Genomic DNA, 27,926 nt, shown 5'->3' on the forward strand with positions numbered 1-27,926 from the left:
AAAAGGGGAAAACACCTGTAAGCCCGCAGCAAGAATGGTCTTTAATGAAAGTCATGTTAAGTGGGATGGACTTTAACTACACACGGTTAAAGGAAACCTTAGAAGAACGGCAGCTAATCCCCTTTTTGCAGCATGCAGCCAACGAGGTATTTATTGATTTATCGTGTTTTGTTGTACAGTGTTATTTTTGGTGCTGTGTCTTACGTTGAGTTTTATTTTGTTAATGCTGTGGTGGCTTTGGAGAGAAGTCTTCAAATAAACCAGTGACTGAAAACCACTCTGCCTGTGCTTCAAGCGAATTATAACACTAAAATGAATTATAATTATTAAAAGTAAAAGAAAAGCTTCTTGTCTTCTTTAGGTTTCTTGAAGATGTTTCACCATCCAAGAAGCTTCTTCAGCTCTAAGAGCAACTAGTGAAGAGCCCCAGGTTTTAAGTCCTATTGGAGTGTCCCCCAAGACGGTCATGGACCCCCTATTGATCACAAGAGCCAAGGTGTGAAAACGGGTGTGGGTCACAACAAGCCAAGGTTTCGGGTGAGCTCATTGTGAAACCTAGCCCCAGGATATCATGTGATTTGCTGAGGTCAGAAGACCCAGGATGTGAGTGGGCATTAAGGCGTCTGGGAAGGGATCTCAAAATTGGATTATAGATGGCAGACAGTTGGTGTCGTAAACCACCGCCTCTGTTCAAAGATGGTCGCGCACAGTGGACATAAATGGCTTCTTTCACTCCTCTTTCAAACCATCTGTCTTCACTCTCCAAAATGTGGATATTGGCATCCTCGAAAGAGTGACCTTTGTCCTTTAGATGCAGATGGACAGCCGAGTCTTGTCTTGAGAGACCAAACAACCACTTTATAAACGCATGACACAACATAGAAGAGCCACCTTGATGGGACTCTCCACCGGTTGCTCTTAGAACTGAAGAAGCTTCTCTGATGAGAGGTGCAACTTCTTCAAGGAAACTTAAAGAAGTCCAGACGCTTTTCTTTCCAAGCTCCTTTGACTAGGATGACCTGAATGACTGAGAACCTTCACAGATATAATGCTGACATCAGCAATAATTATCTATGAAAACAATGCCGATGTCATTGTTGGGGATTTCCATACTATCATTGCCGACGTCAGCTGACTGCTGATTTCATCAGGATAACATCAGCTCACATGACCTATAAAAAAGTGCTCATGTCATCATGCTAAACATGACGTTTCAGTATCGCCCTTAACCTCCGAGAGGAGTTTAATTCTTGTTAGAAAAGTAGTTTTACTTATAATGGAGAATGCTCACATTTTCATATTACCTGTTTCTAAATAATAAAAAAAAGGTAATGATACACATAAATGCATTCTTCTTAAATGCAATATCTGCAATGTTATGGGATTAACTGGCAGCACGTATAACAGCTTAAAAAACAACAAGTATTCAGTTCACTAGGTCAAGTCTCCACCGGTTTGTTTTTCTGGCTCTCTCTGCATGTTTTGGTAATTCTGGAATATTCCATCGTAACTAAACGATTGTTTGTGATTAATCAGTAACTTTTAGTTTGGCACTCAGCCTTCAGTAAATAACTGCAGACGGAGTGTTTCGCAGGCAGGGCCAGGATATCCTACAACCCACATGCTGCATGTTTACATGTGCAGAGAAAGGTTGACCGTGACTGTTGCAGCACATTCTTGTGTAAATCAGCATATTGTCATGCTGTGCATCACTGGTAATAAAAATGCACAATCATTGACGTTTACTACAGGTCAGGCTGACACCGACACGTGGTCTTGAAGTGTCAACTCTCCTCCTGACAGCTCCAGCCTTGTCTTCTTTCAGCGCACTGGCTTTCACGATGACTGAGCGTCTCTTCAGTATCCACTCTCAGCTGTTGTTAGTGACTTGACAGTTATTAACTATAAAAGCTGCTGTCCTTGAATAGACACACACACATGCTGTTAACTCCACTGCTTGCTGCTGCCAGGGGCAACCAGAAAAGAGACACTACAGTACTTAAGCTTCAGTTCAGTGATTATACTTTGCAAGGCAGGCTTTGTGTTGCATAGGTATTATTTGAAGTACTGTATTATAATAGCTCGAGTGCTCCCTGTTACACTTGGGTATTATAATATAGACTCTCCAAAGTGCTCTTTACTTTAGCTTGTCTCTGGTTTTTGATCCTGAAATTGAAACTGTAACAAGATTGCTATTTTGAAAATGGCATCCTTTTGCCGACGGCAGTTTTACACCATGCAGATCATTAAACGTTTAATTATGTAATTATTATCATTGCTTTACCAGTTTGCCAGCTCATCTTGAGCCACCCCTCACTTCTTGATAATTTGCCTCCAAAGAGCCAGACTTTCTTGATCTTGTGAATTATGTCTTCGAGTTTTCTGAGGGTCTTTTAAAGTTGAGTATTGGCAGTTAGTGTACTTCTTCTATTTGCGGGGTTTTTTGCATTAATCTTTTGCTTATTTTGTATTGTACATTTTGAATCCCTATCAGGTGAGTTGTATTGTGTTGTGAGTTTATGTTACATGTCCGTATCATCTGATAAAATACAGCTAACAAGTTAACAAACTGTTCCTTTTCTTATTAGAAACAGTACTTGAGCCGGGCCTTTGATTGACCCTTCAAATCAGACCTCAAGCCTGTTTCTCTAATCTCTATGCATCTACTTCCCATCATATGCTCTGTTCACTTATGCAAGTCACAAGATACCAATGAAATAATGTTGCCTGCTTAACATGAAGAAGTGGTCTGTGAAAAAGGGGATTTTTAAGTGTCTGAATTTTAAGGATGGTCCACATAATTGTACAGTGCTTTGAGGTTTGACTAATGCTGCACCGCCTTCTTCTGCAATGAAACTCACTTAGAGATTTAGTGCAGATACTCACATTTAAATATGCATCAAGTACAGATTAGATATATATAAGGAGATATATCTTATAAGGATCTCTTGTGATATTGAAATCTGTATCTGAATGCAATGTTTTCACCCACAATGCAGAGATAACACTGAATAGACCAATAACAAGCATCAGCTCTGTAGCCACTATAAACTGAAAGCAAGTTTGTTTTTTTTCTGCAAAGTTTTCTCTAAAACTCTCTCTCTAATCTTTATCATTCTCAGTGGAAAACCAATAAAGTTGTACAGAAGTGTGTCTTTCAGGTGCAAGTTTAATGATGTTTCACAGCAGTTCTGAGAGTGTGAGTGTGGAGAAATGTGTGAAATTAATCAAATGTTCAGCATTTCACATTAACGTGTTCGTGCTAATGCTTCGGTTCTACCTGCTCCTGTCACTGCATGCATCAGCGACCTCGTCAGCAGTCCACTTTAATGGTGCACTGAAACAGGCTGCAGAGAAATAGAAGCACGCTGAATTCTGTGAAGTAAAATAGGGAGAAAAGTTCTTGGAAAATAATATCCTGAATGCAGTTAAGACCAGATCTGGCCGGACAAAGACCAACCTGCTGGAAGGCTTTGGAAAATGTACCTAGATTTTGTACTTTCTGAACTTTTAACTCCTGTTTCATGTGTTTTGCAGCTTTTTCTGTTGATAAAGAGTCCATCTGCATTGCCATTCACACTACACCAAAGTAGTTAAGCAATAGATAAACAATTAAATGACAGAAAAGTTCCTATTTTACACTAGAAAATCGTGTTTTTATGATAGCGGGTGTACAGTTTCTTTGTTAAAAAAATTTGTCTTTCATAAATGGAGGACAGTTTGTACTACCAGATGTTTTTCTGTCTTTTTACACATTAATTATGTAAAGAAACTGAGACAAACTCATGAAACTGAACTTGTTTCATATTAAATTATACACGTTTAGTTCAATGAGGGCAGTTTCACTTGTCAGGCCCACTTAAGATCAAAGTGGGCTGTATGTGGCCCACAATATAAAATGAGTCTTACATCCCTGATTTAGAGCCTAATAAAATATCCAGCTTAACTACTTACAATGGAATCGCTGAGGTGCTATGATTTCTTTGTTGACAGAGTTCAGAATTAACCTGTGAATCATCAATAAAAACAGCCAACTGGCAAACAAATCTCCTCCCTTGTAGATGGAAAACCTGGAGACAGGATGCACTGACCAGGATATGACACAAAAAGAAAATAAGAATCCTTGTGGCTTTTATTTGACATCTGGAGAACATCTGGGGTACAGCAATTATTTATACAACATATATAAAAGATTTATACTACAAAGGAAAATAATAATTGATTTTCTCTGAAATAATTTATGAAGGTGTAAATGACGCCACAGAAAAGCCTCCAAGTTTACTCTGCAGCTACTTTCAAAACAAACATGTTAAAAGCATTTTCCTCAGAAAATATCTGAAAAGCCAAAAAGCTTAGTTTTAGTTATTTTGTTTTTTGTGGATTTAAATGATACATTTCTGACATTCATGTTTGTTACTTTGGACTTTCCAACTGTTAATGAGAATGAAATAACAGTGTGAACTGAGTGGAAGAAATATAGCTTTCCCCAGTGTCCTTAAACAAGTTTTAATGGGTCCTCTTGCGTCTATATTAATATCCATTTTATAACACTTAGAGCTGCCAAAAGATCAGTTTTTGACAACTTTTTAACCATTAATTAATCAGTAGTTGTGGCAACAAACCTGACTTTGGGGAGTGCCACAAAATACAAGCTAGCATGTAACTGTCAATCTGAGTTACTATAACCTGCCTGTAGTTTCCGCATGTCTACAAGTCACTTTGCAACCCATCTCATATACAGTAATTGAATCAATGACTTGTTGTAATGTTGACTGACAGGTGTCCAGATACAGGAAGCTAGAGCCAAGTGGCACCTGCTGGGCCTCGACTTTGCTACTTCAAGTTATTAAACTGGACGTCATTACTAGATTTTAGTTATCCGGTCGTTAAGTGATGACGTGACGAATCCTACTTCCAGGCCTAAAGTAGTCTGCGTTTAATATGGCTTTTGTGTTGTTAACATGTTTAATGTTTTGTATTTTCTTCAATTTAATCTCAAAAAGCTCCTAAAACAGTCAGTGATCACTGTTGACCTCTCTCGGCTTTTATTACCGCTAATCATTTATTTAAGCTCAGTTTTTAAAACCTTAGGATGTAACTACAGCCCAGCCCATGCAGCAGAATGAATGACTAACCTCGTATTGTGGATGGATTATCTCAGTTGTTCTCCTGGCTGAAGTTTGGTCCTTTTACAGCATCCTGCCATGCGATTACATTTGTTCCTGACCGAGAACACTCACGTTAACTTTTATCGAGTGGAAAAAAAGTTAGCTTGTTTATATTATGCTAACATAGCTGTGTCGCTAGCAGTCACGTAGCACATCATTAGCTACAGCTAGCCAAACTTCAGTAACCCTACAAACGTCACTGCTGTTTAGTTTTCTGTCTTCATTTATGTTGGAAGTGATAGCAAAGCTGTACGTTTTAATTTGTTTCCAAAACCCCGCAGTCAGGACATGCTATATTGTATTTAGATAGAAGCTAGCGAGCTAACTTCCTGCTAACTTCTAACTCCGTTAAATGTCATAAATTCTGTTTTCATGGATGCCTGGATGTTAAACTCAATTGTTACACCTGGTAAAGCAGAACGCTGATCATTTTATTAAAAATGAAAGACTTTAGACAGTTTTTCAACTCTCAGTAATGCCATAGTGATCGTTTGATATATGGACCTGCAGCGGAGTTTAGGCCCAGACACGGCTAGTGACGTCAGACTTAACGACCGGATTGGTGCCTTTTGGAGCATTGTTAATAGATCATGTGATTCCTTTTAGGGCTTGTTGTGAGATCAAGACTATCCAATAATTTTGTGGTTTAGTTTCAGCGAGTGAAATTCTGTTACTTCATTAATTTGTTACTTAAAACTAGTTAAAAGATATTTGCAGTAGGGAACTCAAGTCACTTAGTTGCAAACTGGTTGCTGACTGGGTTGTCATGTTGTTGTACTGTAGTTAAATGTTTATATAAAAGTAAAGTCATCATTCTGCAGCAACTAAGTCTTCATTTGTGGAAGTGTTTTTGTTTCAGATCCGTACGGAAGCGTAGAGCTGCCACCCAGGCAAAAGAAAAATACAAGTGTATCACGTTATAACGTGAAAGGTTTATTGTTCTAACAAGATACTTTTCCTGTTTGTACAATATACTTTTCACGTTTGAACAACATAATATTACGTTATTACAATATACATAATTATCACGTTCGTACGATATACATAATTATCACGTTTGTACGATATTGTACAAACGTGATAATTATGTATATTGTAATAACGTAATATTATGTTGTTCAAACGTGAAAAGTATATTGTACAAACAGGAAAAGTATCTTGTTAGAACAATAAACCTTTCACGTTATAACGTGATACACTTGTATTTTTCTTTTGCCTGGGTGGCAGCTCTACGCTTCCGTAGATCCATGAGGTTCTAGTTGGATATTTGTAATTTTGTTTCGTTTTTTGTACATTTCCGTGCTTTTAGATGGTAACAGGTTTGGGATTTTTGCCAGTTTATCTCAGCTAATCACTGTATTATCACAAAGAGATTGCTTGTAATAGCCAACTTGACTCCATTCAATCTCAGACCGATAACTGGCTGATGCCTTCTTATTGCCGTTTTATTGCTGTCTTCATTTACCAAAGTCACTATGAGACCTACTGACCCTGAGTGGTCGCAGACCTGGTTCACATCTTTGAAGCAATGATTTCAAAGGCAAGGAGATCACAAGTTCACGATACCGATATGTTTGATTATATGACTTATGAGATTAATCATCATCACTTTGTAAATTCTGAATTCTGAACAGATTTTGATGACCACTAAATGACTGTGATTTTTTACTTTCCAATACAATTAGTTAACACAACAAACACATTTTACAGCTCATGCATTTTGAAACTGTTTTTTAACTATTTTATTTATTTTGGAGAAATATGCCAGTCTCTAAAGGACTTTTGTTCAGCTTTTATTTACTATAATTACAACAGACATGACAGTCAACATAAAAAGGTTCAGACAGTTTTATAGTGCATGTTTGGGGTGTATTTTTTCATTTCTAAAAAAATTTATAAATATTAATTTAACACAATTCTGTGGGCTACATAGGATCAAACATATTGATCTAGTATTGATCAAATACCACTACCAGTATCAATATTTGGATTGGTCCATCAACCTTTAATATAGATGGAAGCAAGAAGACCTTTCAGACAGTTAAATAGCATTGTAACTGTGGCCTTTTGCTCCCTGAACATTACAGCAGCATGGGAATAATATGGTCACTTTTAGTCTGCGGAAATAAAAAAAAAATCAATAAATAATGTGAATATGGTTACTGATCAGCTGAAAAACAATTGAAATTCAACTTTTCATGAGCAGAACAAGAGACAGAAGATGCAATCAGGAACGAGAGCACGAGATGAGGAGAGCAACACAGAAATGAAAGAGAATGAAAGAGATGTGAAGAAGGGGAAATAGTTCCAAAGGAGCCATCATCATAGAATAGAAGCAAAAGTTATGACATCAAATCGAAAACAAAATTGAACAAATCATTGTTGACTACAGTGCGATAAAACTGCTTTATTAATATTAATGCTCTTATTCTTTTTTTCCCTAAAGGTCTTTTGTTGTGGTTATTGTTCTTTTTAGACTTATTTTGTTTATTTCAATTTAAGGTTATGAAAACCTTTTTTTAGAGCACAGTGTATCACAGATTCATTTTAAATTGTCATGAAGTGATGCAATTACTGGGTAAAAATCTGAGCATTTATGTGCTGAACACGGGCAGGGTTGTGTTACACTGTGGCAAATAACAAAATATGACAAAAATTAGAAAACTACAAAAAAGAACTGCTTGCATGGAGAATGTAAGAGGCTATATTTTTGTTCATTTGTGTGAACGTGCATTTCAGCCTTACAGCCATCATTGCTGCAATAAGCTGTTGGAAAACAGCTGCACATCATTGTCACTTTTACAGCAATAAAGGGAGCTGCCTGAGAATGTGATGCAGCTGCACGAGGCCAGTCCAGCATGTGGGTGTGTTCATGTTTGGTCTTCGCCTAATTGTATAGGAGTGTTCATTATCTATTGCCTTGTCCTTAAGCATGACAAACACGTACCATGTGTTGAATGATTTTATCGTGTGCCTCTCGAGCTGTGACGCCAGCATCCATCGTTATCATCACGTACAAGTTATCTTGCAGTCATTATCGTGACTTACACGCTGCAAAACAGATTGAGAAATGTATGCAAGTAGAGTTAAGATTGAAACAATCTCTTATGAGAGCCTTGTACTTTCAAAGAAATCAGCTTTGAGACTGGACAACGGAGGATTGCAGCTCTGCTGAAAGGGCAGTGTTTATGACAGGTTTCTTAGAAGTGCTGTACAATCAGACCAGTGTTGAACCTCACTGGTCAGACCTGGTTTGGTCTGGTTTGGTACATTTTGTGAAACTCCAAGAGGTCAAAGCAGAAGATGATCACTACATTTTTTTTCATCTATTATGTAAACATAAGTAATGCTGTTAAATCCATGCAAATTTTAATTTTAGTTATTTTGGAATAGTTAAAATAATTTGAAATATCTTTTTTTGTTACTAAAAACTTACCCAACAATGTGCCTTAAATGCATCACATGCAGGCTTTCAAGAGGATATGTGGAAAAGAGGACAGCTGTAAAGACACACTATCTGTTTCTTTGTATGGTATTGAGCCTCTATAAAACATAGCTGTGCAGAACAGGAAGGCTGTAGGCAACACCTGGACCAACATACAGAGATTTCTTAAATTATTAATGCCGTATTTATCTACATAGCTACATAACAAGCAATGGGAAAAAAACACTGAAATACAGGTTCATTTTTGGCTCTGATTTTTCTGCTTTTGGATTAAAATTATAGTTGAAATCACCTAATTTCCATAACAGTTTCAGTTTTAGTCAGCACCACATTTAAAACGCTTGCTTACCTCGGCTGATGTTGCTGCTCATCGGTGCAGACCTGCATGTTAGCACGTCCAGCATACTGTCTTGTTATTATGAAAACAGAGTGACGTCACCAAACAAACGAGCAAATTATCCATTACTCAACTGGAAATAGTACACACAACATACACTTTTATTATAAAGTCAAAAATATGCATGCCTTAAAAAGCATCAAATATTGTTTCAGTGTTAGCTTCAGCCTTTTTACTTACGATTGTATGGAGGGCATATATCTAAGTGGACAGAGTTCAGTAAATCAGTGCAGGTATTACAATAAAAACACAAAGTTAACTTTCATTAACTCCAATATCCTTCCTTGTTGTTGTGTTGTAGTAAGGACTGTTGTGTTGATGTGTCATAAAAAGATATTTGTGTGGCTTATAATCCAAACTGAGGTCATTAGTGTACTGTACAAACAGAGTAAATACACAGGAACAGTATAACGTCATAATGTTATTCTCTATAATTTGGCTTTAAGAACTTGAGACTGTTTTAATAGCTTTTCTCTAATCTATTCGTATCATGGCTTCCTGTAATTGTGGTACATATCTCCTATAAGAGTCTTTTTTATTCACAGCATGAAATTCACACCCTTTCTGGGCCTGGAATGCTTAGAGTGGCCCTTTAAGTCTGTTTAAATGTCTTTGTAAATGTCACCAGGCAGGGAATAAGTAACAACAGAACAGTTTGTGAAGTCTTAATCAAACCTATAAATTACCTACAGTTTTGAGTATATAGGATACTGAATAATGTGTTTTTTTTCTGTCGTGAACTGATATCTGACTGATCAAACGGTCAGATATTAAAAGCTGGTTGCCAAAAGTGCTAGAAATATTTCCACAGTTTGCCACCAAGCTGTCTTGTTTCTCTTCTTGGTTACTGTTTACTGTCGACAGTCTCTCACATCAACCGTCATCAGGCTTGACGTGACATGTTTCACATCGTGTTCTCAGCTTTCAGTTTAGAAATTGACAGCATAATCCGAGATGCTTTACACTATACGTCACGATGACTCTGGCAAGTTCTACAGTAACTGGTCAAATAACACACTACAGCACCAGTTTACTAGTGTTGTGGACATATCTACTTTGTTACTGTTACTATTTTCTTTCTGTATATGAACTGAACACTTAACACAACAGAATAAAATGATATGATGAGGGGGGAAAAGCTTTCCTACTTTAGAGTACCACTGTGACAGACTACAAAACATAGCCTGGGAGTTGTGAATTCTTCGTAAGAAGTAGGGAGTGTTTTGGGAGGTGGCACAATTATACTGCTTCCACTGAAAAGACAGAAGTCTGTGTGCTATCTGGGATCTTCTCTATTTGTTTTACTGTCATTTGTTTGCTTAGGATTAGAGACTGAAACTATTTGTTTGGCTTTAGTGCACAGTCACAGTCTATGTAAAGAAGCAAAGTCCTGTTAACTTGAAGTTAGATGACTAATGTCTTCAACTACCAACAAGCTTATTCAAAATCTTTTTTTTACCACAGTTCCAATAGTTATGCACATTTCAACAGCAGAACACTTGTTTCTTTTTGTTGTTTTCTCTATTTACTTTTATTTATACAGTGTCAGCTGACAGCAGTAATCATTGCAAGGCAGAGGCCCTAAAATATTTGAGAGGACTTCTATGAGCAAGCACTTGGCAACAGTGGGGAAGAAGAACTCACTTTTAACAGGAAGAGGCAGCATGAATGCGGGAGGTGAAGCCATCTGCTGTGACAGGTTGGAGGGTAACGGAAGAGCATGTTTACCATGTCATATGTTTCTATAAGCCTATCGAGCATCTGAGACTGGGCTGAATTAAGATGGCACCAGTTTATGTTCATTAGCTTTACCAGCTTCTGAAATCATAAAGTAACACCACCTCAGATTAGAGCCAATGTAATGTTTTGGGTTTCTTTCATTTTATATATATCAGCATCAGCTATTGTGAAGAAAGTGTAGGAATCACAGCTTCATGATCACAACTGCTGGCAGATCAATAAGAAGAGAGTGGCTCAGGCTGTGAATCAGAAGAAATCAGACAAATAGAAACCTGAACTCTGGTTTCATAACCACATTCTTCATCTGCTCGCTTTGTGTTTGGGAGACTCAGAAAAGGTGAAGGCATTTGTGATTTCCTGTGACTGTGTATATGTGTGTGTGAGGTTTGTTTTTTGTAGAGGAGAGGAAAGGGGTCATCACGTCTATCCCAACATCCCATCATATCTTGTTTGTGCGTAGAGCAACAACAACAAGACGATGAGCCAACGAACACACCACTGGGCTCCTCAGAGGCTGCCTGACCAAGAAAGGCAGAATGTTACATCGACAGTCTCTTCATCAACACTGGTTATTGGTTGTTGCATGTTGGGAACTAGGGATGGACCACTCTAATACTTGATCAGCTATCATACCAATCCTGACACAAAAAGCTAGATCAGATATTGGTGACACTATACTGCTGTGTGGGCTGTTCAAATGGTCTCCACAGTCTCCAGATCCTAATTCAATAAAAGCAGCTTGGGGGTGTGATGGAGTGGGAGATTCATATCATGGATGTGGAGCAACTGCACCAATATGAAACAAAGTCTTTGAAGAATGCTTTCAGTCGAAATGTGCCACAAAGATAATAACCATAATAATTCAGTTTAGTTTATTACTTAGTTTTGTTGTTTTAAGTATTCTTTTACAGGGTAGGAACTGATCACAATATAAAGAAATTTAAGAAAGATTTAGGAAAAAAATGTAAGAAAAACAGAAAACGAAACTGGCTTTAAAGCAAATTTTCACAACAGCTTCTGTAGCCGTTGGTATCATGTGTTTATAGGAGGAAAACACAAGATTTTCTAACAAGTGTGTTATTATCGAAAGGTTGCCTGAACATCATGTGTCATTTCATCGGTCTGTTACAAAACAAACTGCCAACTGTTATTTTAATGCTCAGTTGGAGCTTCATGGAGCTCTTCTCTGTATGTATTGTAAGAAAGGAAGTTTATTTGCCATTTGCCTGGAAGGAAATGATATTTTCCTTTTCTAACACATATCCCACAGAACTGTCTCATTTTTATCTGTTTAGTTATTTAACTGCCACAGTATACTATTGCTCCTCTAAGAATTGTGGTGTAGTTCCTGCAGGTAGTTTTTTTTTTTATATATCTATAACACAAATTTGTCCAGTGTACTGGTGGAATGAGCCAAAACCCTTGATCATGTCTGGATTAAAGCTATAGGTGGTGTAATGTTACATAGTAGAAGGAAATCTGTGACATTTAAAACAATTTTAAACCTTTGGGACAATGTCAAAAACATGTGTTTCTTTTAACAGACTGGTGATTCTACATATGCAGGTTTATGTAATATGATGGCCCCCAAATAGCAAGACTGTTTCAATAAGGACTTTGATTGTATTACTTCTTCAAAAATTTCCAAATTTCTAAGAAGCGAGGATCTGAGGACGACTAATTAACATTTGTCACAGTAAAGCAGCCGTCCCAGTCAGAGGGTCAGCAACAAGCTCAATTTATTCATTTATTTCCATGAGAGTCTTTTACTCAACAGTTACTAAATTTGTTCCAATTCTAAGCATGTCTGTCCCACGATCATTTTACCATATCAAATTAAGCATCCGTGATATAGAAAACATTGAATGGGTTAAAAAAAAAAAAGTAGCTATAACAATGCTAACAGCAGAATTCTGTGGTTCAGAAACTGTATTTCATGGTGTTTTGGAAGATACTGTTAAGTTCTCTGACAATTGTTGTTTGATGGAAAGAGATGTTATACCATGAGTGAGTTTATGTGCGGGGTTATTGACCCTCTGAAGCACAGTGTAGTACATTGAACTGTTTAACAAAGAGTGTGCCCTGTCTGCTTGGGGTATAACAGCATTCTCAATCTTTGTGTGAGTCCTTTGTTGCAAAACATTTTGCAGCTTGCCACAATATAAATATATACATGAACTCCAAATCTAAAAATGTTGTGATTCTGTGTAGTTTATAGAAAAAATGCAATCTGTAATCAATCTCATGGCAGCAACACGTGTCAGAAAAGTTGGGACAGGTAGCCACCCCTCTACTTTCAGTCTAGTCTTCAAACACAAGAGAACTTAAAAGTTACAGTTACTAAACTTTAGCCAAAGGAATGTTACATGTTCCTTTATTGTCTGATAGAAAATTCTATAGAGTCATATGATCCTGAAAAAGAAGACAAAAAAGACTAACAGACTTGGTTCTTCCTTGTCATTTTATTTTGATTTCATGATCCTTAAAAAGACACAACGACCGAGTCTGTCCGGGGCTCGAACTGGCAACCTTCCGATTACAAGGTGAACTCCCAACTCTTGAGCCACGATTGATTATCTTAGCTTATCTAATAAGATAAGATAAGAAGATAAGAACTTTATTTATCCCGAGGGAAATTCTTTTGTCATACACATGCTCAATGCAGCAAGAGAGACGGAGGAACGTATACAATAAGCAGTGTTGGGAAGGTTACTTTTAAAATGTATTCCATTACAGAATACAGAATACATGCCCCAAAATGTATTCTGTAACGTATTCCGTTACGTTACTCAATGAGAGTAACGTATTCTGAATACTTTGGATTACTTAATATATTATCATGCTGTTTACAACTACGTGAATGTACTATTGCTGTGTGGTTTATTACTGTTACTGAAAGTCCGCGGCTAATATGGTGGGTTCTGTGTCGGGCTCGTAGCCGAAAAATAGCTTTACTTTGTTGTGTGGGTCAACTTGCTAGCGAGAGACAGAGAGAGGCCTTGAAAGGCTGCTCCAACTGAACTTATTGTTTTTGGAGGAAAACACGAACACGGTGTACAGTCGAGTCTTAATAGCTTACTTACAACTGGGCTCGTCAGGCTCTCTTCTTGGCTGCAGTGGTTATTATTATATTTACATGCTTCCAGCTCCAGTTTTTGCTCGATGACAGCTCGTACTTTTCCTTTTTCTCCCTCCCTCGCTCACAGACACATAACGTGTATGGCAGTCCATTCTCCCTGCAGCACGGACTACACTGCCTATGATGCTACATTCTTTAGAGCTATACCGGTAGCATTCTGCCTATTAGCTTAGCACAACAACAACAAAAAGGCCTCTCTCACTCAGGAAACACGCAGAGCGAGAGCGTCACTCTGTAACCATGGCAACCGTAACGCTGCCACCTGGAACGACAGAACGTAGCTGTCAAACAAAACCCAAACAGTCCTGACCCGCCACAATATGAAACAGGGAAGTACCGCCGTGTAATCCATTTATTTCAACAAAGTAACTGTATTCTAAATACCACCTTTTTAAACGGTAACTGTAACGGAATACAGTTACTCATATTTTGTATTTTAAATACGTAACGGCGGTACATATATTCCGTTACTCCCCAACACTGACAATAAGATATACAATATGTACAATAGAATACTAGTATACAGTAATATCCAGTAGGATAGTGCAAAATATAATATCAACAATAACAAGTAACAATATAACTATATCCTGAAAAATAAATAGCTTAGCTATCAGTGCAGGTGATTCTAAAAGTGGCATAGTATTGTGAAAATGAATAAAAGAGAGTAGCAGCATTATGATGTGGAGATGAAACAAACATTCGATGAAAAACTGTTTGGTGATATTGCACGGTCTGAATGGAAACAGAATAACTTTGCTATTAATCCTCAAGAAAATCACCTACAGAGCGAGGAAGAGTTGTACAGTCTTATTGCCACCGGCACAAAGGATTTCCTGTGGCGGTCAGTTCTGCATTTCGGGGCGATTAGTCTTTTGCTGCATGTGCTCCGATGGTCCATCATGGAGGCGTGCATAGTTGCAGTATGTGGTTTTGCGGTGTCTTGCTGAAATATGCAAAACCTTCCCTGAAAATGACATCATCTGGATGACATTACATGTTGCCCTAACACCCGTATATACCTGCATTTGTGGATGGCAGATTGAACTGTGTTCACATACAGTGATTTCTGAAAGTGTTCCTGAGGCCATGCAGTCATTTCCAGTGTTAGTCAAGTTACTTGAAAAAGTAACTAATTACTGATTACTTCCCGAAGGAAGTAATCTTGTTACTTTACTGATTACTTATTTTCAAAAGTAATTAGTTACTTAGTTACTTTTTATAGCATGATTTACACCCTGAATAGGTAATAAGGCGATAGATCTTTCAGCCCAATTCTACTTTTTCCATCATATAAAATGTAATCAACTGAAAAAGTCTCTTTTTAAAACTTGTTTTATTAGTTTTAATCTTTTAACTTTATGCATCAAGCAAAAATTTAATTATATGCAACATTCTCAAATTTCTCAAATTTGTTTAACATTTAAACCTATTTTCTGCACATTCCAGCACATGAAATAAAATAGGTTTTTGTGTTTACACTCACTCTTTCAAATAGATGCAAGTAAAACACAGCAGAAAATAAATAAAATCAAAGACTAGCGGTCCTGTTGCTCTATTTTCACCTGTTTAGCAGGAGTGGGGCAGGCGGAGGTTTACCCTGGTGCAGGTGTGCAGCAGCGGTCGTGGAAGAAAAAAAAAGTAAGGTCAGTACTTCCACGCTTTAAACGCTGCACGCTCATACTCTCTCCCGCACTCAATATATTATCCATTGTTGATCTGCACACAGCTGTTGCCACGAACATCGCACTCGCTTATGTCATTGTCATGAGACACGCTCGCAAAAAAATCACGGTTTTAGTAACGCAGTAACGCAGCGTGCTTACGGGAAAGTAACAGTAATCTAATTACCTTTTTTGCAATAGTAATGCCTTACTTTACTCGAAAAAAGTAAGTTCTTATATAGCGCTTTTCTACTAGTACTCCAAGCTCTACAACATGCCACATTCACTTTCTTCTATGATTTTAAGTGCTTACTAACTAACATTCATACTCCGATGGATGCATCGGAGAGCAATTTAGGGTTAATATCTAGCCCAAGAATGTTTGGCATGCAGAATAGCGGGAGCCAGGGATCGAACCACCGACCTTCTGATCAGTAGATGACCTGCTCTACCTCCTGAGCTGCAGCCAGCCTGAAAAAGAACATTCCTGTTTGTTTTGTTTTTTTCAATATTATTTTTTGGCATTTGCCTTTATTTAATAGTGATAGTAGAGACAGACAGGAAGGCAGAGAAAGAGAGAATGGGGAAGACAGGCAGCATTGGGCCACAGGTCAGATTCAGACCCGGGCTGCTGCCTTCTGGCCATGGGCCACCTACTCATCCACTGGTGCTAAACTGCCTAGCATTCCTGTTTTTAATGCAGCGTTATCTCAAGGGCTGAAGATGACAAGCAACCAATATCAATTTTTAGCATTGTCCCTGATTGGATTTCTCCAAATTCTCAGAATCATTTGATAATATATATAAGATTTTCAAAGTCTTGGGTCTTGGGTCAAAGTCTAAAATTATTCCACAATTTGTAGATGCAGTTTTTTTTCGCAGATTGGCGTACCTCTGCTCATCTTCTGAGAAGTTTTTTTATACCCAATCATATTACTGACCTATTGTCAGTCAACTTTATTAGTTGCACAACGTTCCTCCAGCTGTTTCTTTTTAGTACCAGTTAATTTTCCAACTTATTTTTGGGATGTGCTGCCATCAAATTCAACATTAACTAATATTTTTCATGTGATATTAACATGCCTGAGTTTAAACATTTGATATGTTTTCTATGCTCTATTGTGTATACAATGTGGGTCTATGAGATTTGCAGGTCATTGCGTTCAGCGAAATAAACAATCTTTGCTAAGCAACACAGAAGAATTATCATTGTGCTGAAGTAACTTAGAGCTGTGTGTGTGCTTAAGTAATTAATCGTTTATGCATGTGCATGCACGCTCATGAGTGCGTGCATGTGAATGACGGTACATTAGTGATTAAAGGTCACAGTCTTTATCTGTGTAACCTTGCTCATCCGAGCACAGGATGATCCCTCCCAGCATTCTCTCTCATCACTGTGACCTTCCCACAGTGTTCAGCGTCTCAGCTTCTCACAGCTGTGCTTCTCACACACATTTGCAATTGTATGCTTGTGAGGACAGTAATGGGCAAAATGGATTTCCTATCTGCACCTCAATCTTTACTATAACCTAATTCTAACATGACAAATCTTTGTTTTGTTTTGTTTTTTTGCTGCATCCCATATGGCAAGATCAATTATATTACCGCTCACAACATCCTAAACACACAGTATTTGTATTCACAGCCACTGTGTAAACTCATGAACAGAGACAAGAGGTAATGATTGTCCTTTTACACGCCTAGCTTATGACCCTTTTCATGGGTAGGGACATAGACACTGGGTTTTGTGTCGTCATTTATTCCTACTTTCATTGAAAAGGGCAATCTCAATGCACAAACCAATGATGCAAGTGCAATAACAACTGGAATTGTAAATAGCTGGCATTTCATCTGAAAACAACAGATATCAGAAGGAGAATTTTAACACTGCAAGGATGATATAGCAAAGACTGGTTTGGTGCCAGTTAACTGATCGGTTCAGTATTTCTTTTGTTTTTTTAACATTATTTTTTGGGGCATTTTGCCAAAGTGGCGAGAGAGGGGAGAAGGGCCACGGGTCAGACTTGAACCCAGTCCACAGCTTTCTAGACATGCGGCATGTGGTCGCCTGCTCACTCCATGACCTAAAATGGAGCCACAGAAGTTTACTTTAAAATTATTATGTACAGCTACTTTCAGTATTATTGATATTTATTTAGACTCCTTTTTTCTCCAGTTGCACCTTCTCGGTTAGCTTCAGCTACCTCCTCCAAATCATCAGTTTGTCTTTTAGACCCCATTCCTACAAGACTGCTCAAATAAGTCCTACCTTTAATTAATATGTCAAAATTAAATATGATCCTTTTTGATTCCTTATCTCAAAAATTCTTGAAAGAGTAGTTGTAAACTAGCTAAATGATCAGCCGCAGACAAATGGCTTATTTGTTTCAGTAGGTTTCAGAGCTTATCATGGTACAGAAACAGCTTTAGGTAAGGTTACAAAGGATCTTCTTATGGCCTCTGACAGTGGACTCATTTCTGTGTTTGTCTTGCTGCCTCAGTGCAGTCTTCAATTCTGTTGACCATAACATTTTATTACAGCAATTAGAACATTGCTGTAATAAATGTATTACAGGTCCTACGCTGCAGTAGTTTGAATCATATCTATCTTAAAGACTCCAATTTGTTCATGTAAATTTACACACTAAGGTTAGTTATGGAGTTCCACAGGGTTCCGTGCTGGGACCAATTCTGTTTACATTATACATGCTTCCCTATCATTAGAAGGCCTTGCATACATTTTACTGCTGTGCAGATGACACCCAACTTTATCTATCCATCAAGTCAGATAACACACACCAATTGGCTTAACTGCAGGAATGTCTTAAAGACATAAAGACCTGAATGACCTCTAATTTTCTGCTACTAAATTCTGACGAAACTGTGGTTGTTGTACTCAGCCCTGAAAATCTTAGAAATATTCTAGATGCTTACTCTGGATGGCATTATCTTGGCCTCCAGTAACACTGTGGGGAAACTTGGAGTTGTTTTTGACTAGAATTTGTTCTTCAATACACATATTAAACTAATATGTCCAAAATTATTAACACCCTGTCTGAGAATGACGCTGAAAAACTAGTTAATGCATTTATTACTTCTAGGCTGGACTACTATAGTTTGTTATTATGAGGCTGTCCTCCCTGAAAAGCCTTCAGTTAATCCAAATTTCTGCAGCAAGAGTCCTGACAGGGACTAGAAAGAGAGAGCATATCTCTCCTATATTGGCTTCTCTTCATTGGCTCCCTGTTAAATCCAGAATTAAATTCAAAATCCTGCTCCTCACATACAAGGTCTTGAATAATCAGACTCCATCTTATCTTAATGACCATTATAGTACCATATCACGTCATTAGAGCACTTCGCTCTTGCACTGCAGGCTTACTTGCAGTGAAGAGGGGCCTTCAGTTTTCAGGCCCCTCTTCTATGGAACCAGCTTCCAGTTTGGATTCAGGAGACAGACACTATCTCTAATTTTAAGATTAGGCTGAAAACTTTCCTTTTCTTCCCTTAGTCATGCAGCAAAAGGTTTAGACTGCTGGGGGATTCCCATGATGCACTGAGTGCTTCTTCAGTCACCCTTTTCACTCACTAAGTGCGTATACACCTCTTTGCATTTAGTTATTTGTTATTATTAATCTCAATGTCCTTTCACCAGCATGTATTTGTCCTGTCTTTGATTATAAAGTAGGCTGGCCAGGGACATGACTGGGGTTTAGAAATCAGTGAGGTCCAGAATTTGTTCCTCTTAATGTTTGATAATAAAGATGTGCTTGTGCTCCAGTGACCTTTAAAAAACCACGAGAGTTGGAATACAATCAAAAACAGAAATTTTGAAAACTGTAAAAGACTTTATTTTGCAGAAGCAGCTTGTATATATAAAATTACTAAGCTGGTTACAGCCATAAATGTGACATTAAACCGGTCAGAGCAATGGAATGTGGCTCAGGGAATTGGGATTTAGACAGCTTACTATAGTGTAGGAGAAATCCTCATGATTTCTCACAGAATCAGTTAGTTGTAGCAGTCAATATGCAGTAAGAAATAATGTCTATGCATTTCCCTTTTCTTGTAAAACCAAGTGTTAGTTCACAACAGAGGCAAGTGGCAGGAAGTAAACATGGACAGTGACTGTGTAGCATTATGAGTTATTTTTTGTGATTGCCGATGTGATTTTGCACCAAAAGCCTCAGAATGGGTATAAAATATTCAGGTTGATATCTTTAAGGTAGTTCTAGATTTAATTTGTTTGTTTATTTCCATAGCATTACATAAGAATAGATTTTCATGTGTCATGTCTGCAGTTAGCTTAGCATAAAGCAGGGAAAAGGTTAACTGTACATACACTATTATTAGGTGTTTAAACTATATAAAAACAAAACGCTTCAGTGGCAGTTGCATATTTTAATGATCAGGTAGCAGGAAGTGTTATAAGGATTTTGCTATTTTCAGTCAGTGCTGAATCTCTTAGGTGGGTACAGCACTGAAACTGAGACTATAGGGAGAAAAAAAATCTGTAGGTGATTTTAGGAAATCTGCCTATTTCAAATAACACATCCAGGCTATTTCCATTGGAGGATGCCATTGCTATGGAAATGTCATTGATATGCAAAAGGTCAGTGTTATATTTCAAGGTAGCATCCTTGACTCAGGGATTCTCAACAGGACTTTGCACTGATACTGTAAGACATAATCAATATTTACTCCAACATTCATCGGATTCTCCTGTACAGCTGTGGTTCAGGGATTCCACTATTCAGAAAGATGATGATTCGATCTCGAGCCCTCGAAGTTCACACGTCAAAGTGTTGTTGGACAAAACACTGAAACCCAAATTTTCACTGATGCATCCATCGATGTGTGATAGATAGAGGTGCTCTATGCATAAAATATGGGCTGCATGAGTGTGTGTGTGTGTGTGGATGGTCAAACTAGAAAAGTCCATTTATATTAGTTGTCAAACAGGTATCGAACTTAGATCCAGACTTTCAGTGCAAATGTCTTAAACAGAATCTAAACATGAGTCGTTGTTTATTGGTGATTTTGTTTGATTGGAGCTTGGGTAACTTGGTTAATATAGATATCCAACATGGACTTAAAGATGCCTAGTGCTTCCTTTAACAGTGCTGAATTTATTTAGCAGTGGTCCTGCAGTTCATGCATGATTTTATATAACAGCTGTTAACTGACTTTCAGCTATTAATGTTCATTCCTAGATGACTAACAGTAGTTATTTTTTCTGTTTGTGTGTTTAGGAGTTAAAAAGAATAAAAGTATGAAACTAGTCATACATCTGCCACAGAGTAAGCCAAACACATTGTTTACAAGAGATGAAAAATCAGGCTAGTGTTTGAAGTAGCATTAACACTTGAGGAAATTTCCCTTGTTAGTCGAGCACGGAGGCGAGTGATTGAGATGCCAGACGCAGTGGTAACCTAGATTCAGCCATCCATTTGACTAGAGCACCTACTGCCACTGCGTTGTTTGAGAAGACAGGCCTTACATCAGCACAGTACAAAGCAATGCAGTCACACACACATCACACTGACATCAAGGCGGTTTTCATACCTTACTCAAAAGGAAACAAACACTGGTTTTATAATGCGTCTGGAGATTAAGCACCAAACAATAAAGGCCTTGTTTGTGAGGCTTGCTTTTGAATGTCATCCAAATGTTGTTTAAACATAAAGTCAATGAAATGGAAACCTCATGCATCTGATTATTGCTCTTTGAACTTAATTAAATTTCAGTCAAAGAACATTTGATTTGATGTTACTGGTTGGATAAAGATCTTTCACAAGATGTTTGGCTTTAGTTTGTCAAAGGCTAACGCAATTCTCATAAATCAAAGTATGTAATTGTTGTTTGCTCTTGCTTTCCTAGATCCTAAATTCGTGTCTTTTTACGCTGTCCTAAGGTCCACCCAGCAGACAGATAAGATGAGGTAAGATAATTGTGTCTTCACAACATTCACAACGGCCTACACAACATTATAACCAAGCAAAAAAAACTAAACAGATATTCATTACGCATTTCCTGTGTCTCTTAACTCTTTGTTGTGTCCTCTGTCTTGTAAATGGAGCCAATTTAATGGAGTTACAGTTACTTGGAATTATTTATTATATTTTTTTTTTGGGGGGGGGGGGGCTACTTGGGAGGATTTGCAAGAACGTGTAAGAGCTAGGTAGGATGTAGTTTATTTCTTAGAGACACGGGTGCAAGAAACATATTTAATCAGAGCAGACTAAATCTGAAAATCCAAGGCGTGCTCCTTAGATTATTGCTTTAAACTTCAGAAAACTTGAGGCCTTGAGGTCAAGTTCACTGATATTCTCAGTTGATGCACTGCTTCAGCCACAGAACCTGGGCACCTTGCAATCACTGAGTCATCAATAGAAGTGCGCTACAGTTAAGTTTGAGCATATATCTGTCCAAACTCTTAAGCCTGACCTATATTGAATCATGCAAGAGGAAAATGATCACTATAAGACAATTCTCTGATTCCCTTATAGATGGTGCACTGGCTCATTTAAAGTCCTGATCTCAACCTGACTGAAATGCTGCAATGAGGTAATAAGAGAGCTATGCATAAACAAATTCCTGTAAACCTTAATAAATGGAAGAAATCTTGCAAAGAAGGGTTTGGTATAAATTCTCCACAAACATTTAGCCCAAGAAATAACATAAAGGAATAATATGATGAAGCCCTGATGACTAACAGTATGATTTCCATGTATTACTGCTATTTCCTCTGCATGTTGTGTTTCTTATCTAAAGACAGCAGTTGGGTGGGTGGCTTGGCAGTGCTAACATGAATTTGATGTCCCAAGTGTTCATCTAAATGGTAATTTAATTCAATACAGCTTTAAAGGCCTTTTTATCCAGCTACCAATCCAGGTCAAGGGACACATAGACAAGGGATTGTAGGAGAAAGAAAAACTATTAAACACAAATGTTTAAAGCTTACAAGACAAATGCTAAAATCAGAAAGCTGATTAAAGTAACTTTCAAAGTAGTGCATGTAATAGCTGCACTAAGCATCCACAGTCATGCTACCAGTTCGGTCACTGCCTGATCCATACCAGAAACCCAATTTGTCCTAGTTTGCAAAGTCCACGTTGAACCTTACCTGTGTTTGTGCAGTGAATCATGTTCGTTCTTATTTTGATAATAAATAAAACTTAGACCTGATATCCACTTCCACCAGCTCATCCAGGAGGACACCAATGGTGTCCCCAGTTCTACCCAAAAAATATACTCTCTCCAGCATGTCCTCGCCACGCTGTCCATTATGTGTAGACATTGGTTCATCCTTTGAGTTAGGTGCCTATGATTGATTATAAATCACTGATTCATAGATCAGTGAATTATGTGGCTTAACAAACAAACTGAAAATTGTCAGGGACCAGGAATGGACTGAAAATGAGTGAAAAATCAGCCAATGAAAAATATTGAAAAACTGCCTCAAAAGCTGGAAAACAATTTAGAAAGCTTTAAAAAAATATACTAGAAAATCTGTCAAACTTTTTCCTGCAACTTTAAGACAAACACAATAAAACACAATGGATTCGTTTCTGTTTGTTTGTTTCTTGGACCGCATGGTGGAACAGTGGGAAGCACTGCTGCCTCACAGCCAGAAGGTCCTGGGGTTTGAATCCACCATCTGGCTGGGGCCTTTCTGTGTGGAGTCTGCATGTCCTCCATGGTACTCCAGCTTGCTCTCACAGATCAAAGACATGCAGTTAGTGGACTTCGGTTAGTTGGTGATTCTAAATTGTCCACAGATGTGAATGGCTCTCTGCTTCTCTGTGTCAGCCTAGCTGGTGACCTGTGCAGGGTGTACCCTCTCACCCTACGGGAGCTGGGATGGGCTCCAGCCCTCCCCAAACCCTGATTTGGATAAGATGAAGAAAACAGATAATTTCTTTCCATGCCAATCAGTACAAAGCTGATAAATAACTGGAAATGTTGAAAAACGATACTTAAAGATATTTTCAGGCAACATTTAAACCTCAAGAGAGACAAGGCCATGTCCAGCAGACAGAAAGGTCAGTGCGGAGTCTCCAGAGAAATTGTGAATGTAGTGAAGTCAAGTCAGATATGTGCTTTTCAAATGTCTGTTAGTTTATGCTTGAAATTAACTCCGGCACATCAACAAATGCTACAAATGTCTTTATAAAACTAATGCCAGCTAGTTAGTAAGTAAAGGCTGCCTTTCTGGTATGTATGTAATTCATCCACACACTTTTGTTGTGGCTTCACCCATTCCCCACAGCCTGATGACGACACACAGCGTCAGTCTGTATCTAAAAACAACAAAGCACCTAGGATGGCTATGTAAGGATTAACATAATGGCTCCGATGAGACGCTCATACACACACACACAAATACATGTGCATTTGTGAGTGACAACTTGGCATCGTCTGCCAGCATCATACTGTGAGCTCTCCTCAGCGTAGCAGCCTCAATCTGTTAAGCAAAGACGTCAATGTGTGAAGTTTCCTGGCACTGAAGCTCGTGGCAGCGCTGAGGATGCTCATCACTCTCTCACACACACACGACATCACAGTACACTAATATGGAAAATGCAGACAGATAATGGAATGGAAGGGGTGTTATATACCCTTTATTTCTATTTTTATTAGATTTCATCGTTTTAATGATAATAAATACATTTACATATATGTCAAAGTATTTATTTAAACTTACATTTCCTCATTATAATAAGAAACTACTGCGTAATATAAAAAAAAATAAAGGTACATCATAGACTTTAAAGCCATCATATGACATAAACATGAAAATACAATGTGAACTCGTAGCAGTGTAGTGTAATATTAACCTGGTGAAATGGTCCCACAGACGCTGTCAAACCACAACAGCAGCAGACAACTTACAAACTAAACCAACACAAACACTGCTAACCAGCAATTAGCAAAAGCTGCTATTTCGGTCTCACACCTCCCGTCCTGGGATTCAAAATCCACAGGACACCCCTGTGAAAATCAACCCCCTCATTACCAGCTTCTTCCGCATCCTTTCATATTTTCACACCAAAGTTGAATCATCTTCCTCAAAAGGAAAAGAATAAGCTATTTTTGTAATCAAGCCTTTGTTTTTTTTTTTCTTAATTTCTTTTTTCCTCTCTCACTCTAATTTTAGCACTTTTTTCCTCACTTCAGGGCTGAGTGAGTCAGGATAAGTGGCGGCAGCTTTTCCTCCCTCACACAAACACACACACATCACACTGGAGAGAGATGTTGTGAGTCAATCTGTGCGAGCATCGAGTGTTCCTTCTTTATCCTTGCAGATCTCAGGACACACACACACTGAGCTATAGATGCGCGCTGTGTTGTTTGCGTCATCTTCTATTTTCCACTGCTCCCGCTCTGATGTATGCTGAGTCTCCTTTTGCCTCTGAGCGCACTGAATTATTTGTTCGGTTGTATTCAGTTCAGAAGTTCACTGCCGTGAACCCGGCTTTGGGAAAATGACCAGATGCAGGAAACAAACTAATATTAAAAATGCACAAGTCAGTAAGTCAGTAACGTATGAGATGACTCAAGCGCTCGACAGCACAATCATCAAGCCTTACTTCCAAAATTTAAAATATACATACAAATTACTTTGTAAATGGAACCTGGCCTCCCCATAGGAGGATCACAAAGTTAAATGTGTGAACCACATTTTCAGAATATGCTTTAATAATTGAAAAGTAGTATCCATTCATATTTCTACTCCACACCATACTGCAGTTTAAACTGGACAATGCGATGCTGGCTTTTTACTTGGCCTTTGAAATTTAAATCTCTACTCCCTACTGTTATTTTAACAGAATCGATGCACAGTAAACAATATACTGTGCAAAAGTCTTAAAACACTCATTATATATTTACTTTTTAATATATGTAGGGAAATGAGAAAAAGGAAAATTGACTTTGTGAAACATGTGCAAACATACATAAAAATATATTATATGAAGGAAAAAAAACAGTTGCAGCCTGAACTCTCCTGAGCAAGCTTTCTTGTAGATCCTTTTAAGTAGTCTTCAGGAATACTTCCTCAGGATTCTTGAAGGACATTCAAAGCTCTTTCTTGGGATACTGGCTGTCTTTTGTTCTGTCAAGAGAGCTGCTATCTGCTGCTTAAATAATATTGAGGTTGACAGTGTGTTTTGCTGTCCAGGTATGCTTTGCCTGGATAGATTATAGCACTGGAAATGTATTTGGCACCATTGCCATGTTGACAAATTAAGCCACTGCCAATCATATGATTGCAGATGGTATTGCATGGTGGATTAAGACCTAATTGTACTTTTCTGTGTTCATAATTCCATCTGACACAATCCCAATAGGCATTTACTGAAACACATCCCCAGATCGCAACAGAATGGGGGAAAAACAAAGAAAAGCTGCAAAATTGTAAAGATAGGTAAGGTAAGGATAACTTCTACATCATAGGCATCGCCATAATTTATTAAATAAAAAACATAGCTGATAGCTGAGGGAGGGGCTGCTGAAGGATGTGCCTGGCCTTGCAGCAAATGATAGAGTAGATCCTGAAGACCAGCGTCCTGAAGTGGGTGAGTATTGCCGTGCCAGAGGATTCCTGGGAACCACAGGGAGAAAATACTAGGTAAGCATAAGCAGAAACCATGAATAAGCGCTAAAGACTTGGTGGCCTCACACTAACGCAGGTTAGCAGAAGAGCTGGCAAAAACTCGTTGACAGCGCTGGTCTTAAATACTGGCAGCCCAAATTACCAGCAGGTGCAGATCGTGGGTAGAAAGAGGTAGCTCCGCCCAGAGGTGGAAACTCCAGTTCAATGGAAAAACACAGCCACTCACCTGGACTATAACATCCTGCCTGTGGGCAGGGGCATCGGAGGGGCTCCTGAAGCATGGGCCTTTCAGCAGATGGGGGAATGGATTCTGCCCAAAGGCTCAGACATTGCGCCACTGCGTAGACATGAAGTATGTAATGAAGTGGAGAGATAGTCTTAATATGATGGAGAACACCTTATAGCACCTTGCATGCCCGTGTGATATCATGAGATTAAGATCTTGAAAGCAGTTGTACGTTTAGGCATTTATAAACATTTATTCATTGTAAGTTTAGGCATTTCTCTGCTAAAGAGCTATTGTCCTCTGCTTCTGTATTACAGCTTTCCAATGAAGCTTCTAAAGTGGCTGTTACACAGTAAGATATTACAGCTGTTTATTCAATATATACAAGTATGAGTCTGGCCAATCGTTTTTCCCAGTCAGCAGCGTGTGTGCTATTTTTAAAAGCTCCTCTCTTATTTGAGAGAAATATTCATGTAGACTGTGTTGTTATGACAGGAAGCTGGGGCTTTCATGGGAAACACAGTAGTACATAAACTGGTGTTTTTGATTTGCTTTGTGGTTATGCAAATACGTGCGTACTGGTTGTAAGTGTCAGCTTTAATAAGATTAACATGTTACCACAGAGAGGCCATTTAGTGCCAAAACTTAATTAACAATGGGTATGGGAAATGCAATGAACACGAGCTTGTGTCCACATGTGACGTCAGCAGACTAATGTGAAATGTTTCCAACTCAGTCCTGTGCCTGGAAATGAAGACACTTTATGGAGAAAGGTTGCCCCCACAGTCAGCAAACGCAATCTGTGTTCCTTGGCGAAGACAGGTGGCAGAGCAAGGTGGGGGTGGTCCAGCACTGCTGTGGAAATCTATCTGTTTTTTATTTCCATTTCCCATAATTCATTCATAGTACACAAAGGTGTAAACAGCAAGCATGCCAGTGTTCTACCCAGAGGCATGTAGGGAACACCACACAAACCTGATCCACTCCACAAGAAATTCAGCTTTCTATTTAATTGGCAGCGTGCACGAAAGTACTTTACTGAACTTGCTTCTCACCCACATACCAATCTATTTCCCTTAAATGATTTTTCTTCTTTCTGCAGAACTCGTCAAGGCTTCCTTGGAAGTGAATTACATTTCAAGTGATGCACCCTGGAACACGTCTTATTCGCAATTAGTGACATGCGTGAGGAGTATGGAACAAAGTGCTTCGAATCCAGTTTTGTACTTATTTAACAGCATGTTCCACTTAGAGATTAATGGCAGTTTCATTGTCTTCCTCTCAAATAACGTCAAGTGCCACTTTTTCTAAAGCCTGACATACATTAACAGTTCCTTACCAGCAGCTCTTCACAGAAAATCTTATGAACCAGGGCTGAGCGAGAGAGACACTTGCAGGAGGAGAAGCATGCTGTCACTGATTTGGCTTGAAGATCCCATTAACCTTAGTGATCACCTGTAAATTTGCTTTCAATTAGTGCAATCTGGAAACAAGTTAGAATGATATGCTGTTCATTATCCACAGAATTT

General features: G+C 38.4%; 1 long non-coding RNA gene across 2 annotated transcripts; it reads left to right on the forward strand.

The window, feature by feature from the left end:
• Window positions 1-27,926, forward strand: LOC118454652 (uncharacterized). 2 transcript variants are annotated; one of them, XR_015719439.1, is made up of 5 exons: window positions 1-146; window positions 21,434-21,494; window positions 22,063-26,749; window positions 27,134-27,232; window positions 27,500-27,926. It is a non-coding gene; the product is annotated as an uncharacterized LOC118454652 (long non-coding RNA). The 2 variants fall into 2 exon arrangements; XR_004843841.2 differs by having other exon boundaries at window positions 22,063-27,232.

The sequence above is a fragment of the Neolamprologus brichardi genome, chromosome 8, assembly GCF_056152115.1.
Source record: "Neolamprologus brichardi isolate AB-2024 chromosome 8, ASM5615211v1, whole genome shotgun sequence".
Classification (NCBI taxonomy): Eukaryota; Metazoa; Chordata; class Actinopteri; order Cichliformes; family Cichlidae; genus Neolamprologus; species Neolamprologus brichardi.